The following is a 6,000-nucleotide window of genomic DNA, read 5'->3' on the forward strand; positions in this document are numbered from 1 at the left end:
AATCAAAAATGAAACGACACGCAACAAGCAATTGAGTAAAAAAAGGAGGTCGGGACCATCTATATTGAACGCCAAAGATACCAGAGAATACTAAACAGAAAAATCTAGTCGATGCTGCATAATTCTGCGTATGAAGTAATTAGAAGCATAGTTACCATTCACATATTGAAAATGTTATTTCAGATAACTAAAACGGACAGTGTGGGAATAGGTTTGAGCACGAACGACTCTATTGTCATAGTGGAATATTTACTGCTTGTAAATATCTCGTATTAATATGTGAAATGAGATTTCAGATAATATTACTGAGAAATGGTCACCAATCAAACGAATGTAATTCTATCTTGAAGGACATGTTAATTGAAAATTCTGCGTTATTTCATTGAAAATGTTTTTAAAGTCCCAGCCACTGGATTGATCTACGCAAATGATGCCACAGATAATTGGTCAGAGTACAGTGTTGTAATTGGTCACTTCTCCAACGACTCTATAAACACAGTGAAGTAAGTTGGGACTGAAAATACTGCGTTATTTCTTTTAAAATATATTTGAAGGCCCAGCTACTAGTTCGATCTACGCAAGCGATGTTACTGGTAATTGGTCAGTACAGTATAGTAATTTCGTTTAATATTTCGTTCAAAATATATTTAAAGGCTCAGCTACAAGGTTGATCACTGCAAACGAAGCTACAGATGATTGGTCAGTACAGTGTAGTAATTGGTCACCCCTTCAACGAGTCTATAAACACAGTGAAGTAGGTTAGGGCTAAAAATATTGCTTTATTTTATTTAAAATTTATTTTAAGACCCAGCCACTAGATTGATCTACGCAAACGATGCTACTGATAATTGTTCAGTACAGTATAGTAATTGGTCACCCCATCAACGACTCTATAAACTCAGTGAAGTAGGTTTGGTCTTAAAATACTGCAGTATTTCGTTTAAAATGTACTTGCACGACCATATACTTAATCGATCTACGATAATGATGCTACAGATAAATGCTACTGAAAATTGAAGTAATAATTCCCAGTGAACACGCTAACGTTATGTAATATAACGTCCAGAGAATATGTAACGTAACAAATTAAACGTAGGTTTTAAATTCTAATGATATAATGAAATTGTAATGTATGTGATCCGTCAAATTCGTGACGTAAATAAGACATTAAGATTACATACATGTTACTTACCGAGTGACATAATCTTGGTGATTCTTTTTTGTCGTCACACTTACATTACAATGTTCCGGCTATGTTCCTACTGTTACTGCAGTCTTAAATAAAAAATGCTTATATTTATTTTACATCGAAACATTTCATCACATCTATGTTAAAAATTTTACTTTAAAATTGCGTACGTATTTCGACGAAATTGTGATAAAAAGATTTATGCATGAAAATTATGTATTTGTTTTAATAAATATTTTCACATTTAAATTATACGTAAAAAATAATATTTGACATCTATATAAACGCGATGAGGTTTATTTCAAATCGATAGAACAAACAAACTTTTTTTTCATATTCATACAAATTTACATATTTATTTTCGTTTGCTCGTAAATAGTTGAAATAATTATTTTTATTGCTATTCATTTTTTTATTTCATTAACTGTCCGCTAAGAAAATCGACGATTTACTAAAAATTCAGGAAGTCATTGGTCTCACCCCGATTTCTAACTTCCCACTAAGAAAATCGATGATTTTCCAAAATTTCGGGAAGTTATTGTTTTCAGCCTGATTTTTTAAAATTGAGTTTTCATCAGATGCCGACGTTTAAAAGTCCGAGGAAGCTATCCTGTTTATTTTCAGAACGATGTTCGAGTTTCTATATGTGTCTATGCGTGTGTGTGTGTTACCGGTCTATAACTTTTAAACTAAAGAACCAATTTGAATGGTTCTTGCGGCAATCGAAATACTTTGTTGGTCATCATTTTTCCTGAAAATGTAGGGTCATTTGATCAAGCAGACTCGAAAATATTTGCGAATTACGAAAGAAAAAAATTTTTTTTTTAGTTTTTTATTGATTTCTTAAAATCTTTTTTTATCAGGTAACGAAATATATTTTTCTGATTTTAGATTATTGGGCATGCCTTATTGGAACCTAATGAAGTCCACATGTATACTCTGGGCGATCCCACAATACTTTTTAGTCGGGGATATGTATCTCTATCCATGAACGAGATTAAAAAATAAAGTTTAACTTTAATACTTATTTATATGTATACTAAGTTTCAAATCTTAAAGTTAGAAAATTATTTTTACATTAGATTCGCTTGAACCTCCTTAAGTCCCAGTTTTAACTTCCCGGGTCGAAATATTTGGTCTGATTTTAGTCTAACTGCGCTGCATTTGGACTAATTAGTCTGTATTTGATCTAGTTGATCTATTTTTGATCTTTTATAAAAATTTTAAGCTGTTTTTGATTTGCTGTTTTAAAAAACAATTGCGATACCGAAGGACAAAACTAGATTAATTCTGGAACTTAGAAAAATTTTGATTCTGAAATTGTGCAAGGACAAAACTAGATTAAATCGTGGACTTATAATAATTTCATTTATGTCTAGAAAAAATTTATAAAAAGTATTCTAAGATCTAGAATGGATTTTTTTAACTTCCCGCTAAGAAAATCGACGATTTTCAAAAATTTCGGGAAGTTATTGTTTTCACCCCGATTTTTGAAAATCGAGTTTTCATCAGATGTCGACGTTTTGAGGTCCTAGGAAGCTATTCTGACTATTTTCAGAATGATGTCCGAGTGTGTGTGTGTGTGTGTGTGTGTGTGTGTGTGTGTGTGTGTGTGTGTGTGTGTGTGTGTGTGTGTGTGTGTGTGTGTGTGTGTGTGTGTGTAAACTCTTTGTAACTTTTTAACTAATAAATCGATTTGGATGGTTGAGGTGGCAATCGAAAGAGCTTGTTGGCCGTCAACTTTCCTGAAAATTTCAGATCATGTGATTGAATAGACTCGAAAATATTTGCGAATTACGAAAAAAAAAAAAAATTTTTTTTTTAGTTTTTTATTGATTTCTCAAAAACGACTTATATGATCGACTTCAAAATCTAATCAGCTCTAGTATTCAATAAAACGCGTCGATTGCCACCTCAAACATCAAAATCGGATAATTCGTTCGAGAGTTATCGCGGGAGAAAGAAATGGTGAAGAATGGTTTTTTCTAAATATTTTTGAAACGACCGACGCGATCGATTTCAAATTTTAATCAGCTCTAGAATTCAATAAAACGCGCCGATTGCCGCCTTAGACATTTCAATCGGTTTATTTGTTCGAGAGATATCGCGGGAGAAAGAAATGGTGGATAATGGATTTTTCCAAATATTTTCGAAATGACTGACCCGATTAATTCCAAATTTTTTTTTTTAGTATTTTGAAAGTATTTCAAAAACGACTTGATGAATCAATTCAAAAATCTGATCAGTTATAGAACTCAATAAAACATGTCGATTGTCGCCTTGAATGTCTTAATCGGTTTATTCGTTCGAGAGATATCGTTTGAAAAAAAATCGTAAAAAACGTTTTCTTTCGAAAACAAAGGCATACAAAAGTATTTTCGAGCTCGAAGAGAAAATGTATCCACAACAATTTTCTGAGCTCAAGGAGCTCGAAATAGGCGGGAAGTTTTGGGGCTGGCCCGCAGGGTCAACCGACAGACCGATTTTTTTGTTTACTATTTACTTAGTGTCTTTTGTTTAAGAATGTCAGCAATTAATGATTATCTGGCAGCTATATTTTTTAGTTGTCTTGATAGAATATTAATAATATTTAACGAAAGTAGTAAAATTGGCGTTAAAATCTCAACGAAAATTTCCTCAATTCACTGAATAAAGTCGAAAAATATTCTGACATTAAAAACCGTATCAAAATATTTCTTTGTGACATTGTAATATGAAATAGCAACAGCATGTTTTAAATATCAAGAAAATTTAAATAATCCTCTATATCTAGATGTTCCCGAATCACTTTCCATGAGCAGTTTAATTGAACTTTATTCACTTTTGTTATTTTTAATAAATCATGTAGTAATTAATTTTGTCCATAAATGGAAATATTAATTTCTTTTTTTAATTATTTTTTGAATGCAAATTTATTCCTTTTATATAACGCTTTTAATTAAGCAAAGAATTAAAAAAAAATTTTGTCCCGTAATTTTTTTTTTTTTTTTTTTAAATTAAGATTACTCAGTGTCGCACAATCTTTGAGTTTCTTAGAATAATTCATTTTTTAATGGCAAGGTTTTTCTCCAATTATTCTTTAAATTAAGATTCTCTTTCATTTTGAATATAAACTTATAATAATAAATTTCTGTATTTATAAAAATATCTAACAGATGATGATAAGGAACTGAATGAGTTGGAGGTAGAAGAAGCCAGAAGAAAATAGTTGATTTTTCTCAGAATGTATGTTCAAAGAAAGTCTCAGTTACTAGGATGCACTATCAGAAGAAAAGAAGGAGGATGAAGTTAAATTTTTTTTAAGTAATCTCTATATGTTAATTGAGGCTAATTTATTTATTAAATAAATATTATTTTATATCAATGTGTAAGAAAATATCAAACTTTCATTAATTTTTTTGTTTATATTATTTATCATTATAATTATAAAAAAAAAATTTGAATCTCTTTTAATCGAATATTGATCAAAATCAGACTAAAAATAATAAACAGAAAAAGTCGGATTTTGATCTAGATTAGAATAAAAACAGACTAAAAATAATTGACAGAAAAAGTCTGATTTTGATCTAGATTAAAACAAAAACAGACTAAAAATTATTGAAAATAAGTCTGAAAATAGTCTAAATAAGGAATAGTAAGGGCAAAACTAGATTAAAATTCACATATTAATGAAATATAAATAAAAACTAAAATTGAATAAAAATAACTTAAAATTTTTAGTTGATTAAAAACAGATCAAATTTTTCGACCCGGGTTATTGTGTACATAACTTGAGTTGGTCGTCTGATTAATAGCTGCAGTGGATAGAAAAATTTAAGTGAGTGCTGTGTTCCCGTTAGTTGTTGCCACGTTTGCTGTCTATGCTTATTGAGGGTCAGTTCCACTTACCATTACGAGGATAGAACACGTCATAAGGTATGCCGTAAGTGTGATCCTTCTCCTCCAATTTAAACTTCTTGGTCTCCTCACGCGTAAAATGAAATATTTAACTCTCAATGCTATAATAGTTCTAAATCAATTCGATAAAATAAAATTTGGGGAAAGCTTCATACTCTTATAAATTGGGTACTTGGTTAAATAAAAGTATTTTCTTTTGATAATGTAAAACAAAAATCTTTTACTTAATAAACCACCAGGCCCTTTCCTTTAAAAATTGTGAGACTTAGCAAATATTTCAGGAGAACGAGGCGAGCCCCCCAGCTCTCAAGATTAATTTACTAAGTTAGTTATACACTGAAAGAAATTTCCTTTAAAAATTACCGTTATATTCACGGTAATCATGGGACGAATGGCACGACCTAATCATTTGTTGGTAAGTGATATGATTTTTAACTTTTTTTCAACAAATTTTACCGTAGTCTACTGTAAATTTTATTTAAAGAAAATTTTATTAAAGAAAATTTATTTCCGTGCGAGTAACCTCGGGCCAAGACAAGAGTTAGTCCAGTGACTTGGCCACCGGTTAGAGTAAATTCCGAGTAATCCCGGATTTTATGTCAAGACGAGATTACTCCGTTACTCGAAGTTCCAGAGTTTTAAAACTCTGATCCGGAATTTGAATATTAATTTCACTCCGAAAGGATTCAATAAATATAAAATCATCCCTTCCGCATTTACTCCGAAGTTACCCACATTCACTCCGCAAAATTTTTACAGTGTACTGTATATGGACAGCACAAAGCTTGCGGAATAATTGCAATTATAGCAAAATTTCAAAACATTTCAATAAGTATTTATAATTTTTTTCCTTTTTGTGAAAAAAAAATAAAATAAAATAAATAAAAATCGATGAATATTTGAGCGAAGACGCA

The 6,000-nt window shown here is 30.6% G+C and overlaps 1 long non-coding RNA gene across 1 annotated transcript in view; it reads left to right on the top strand.

Moving 5' to 3' along the window:
- LOC106693676 (uncharacterized) overlaps nucleotides 1-4,555 on the top strand; it is a 75,944-nt gene extending 71,389 nt beyond the window's left edge. The window contains exon 4 of the long non-coding RNA XR_008403947.1: nucleotides 4,345-4,555. This is a non-coding gene — a long non-coding RNA (uncharacterized LOC106693676). The remainder of the gene's footprint in view (nucleotides 1-4,344) is intronic.
- The last annotated feature ends 1,445 nt before the right edge of the window (nucleotides 4,556-6,000 follow it).

Source organism: Microplitis demolitor, chromosome 7, assembly GCF_026212275.2.
Source record: "Microplitis demolitor isolate Queensland-Clemson2020A chromosome 7, iyMicDemo2.1a, whole genome shotgun sequence".
Classification (NCBI taxonomy): Eukaryota; Metazoa; Arthropoda; class Insecta; order Hymenoptera; family Braconidae; genus Microplitis; species Microplitis demolitor.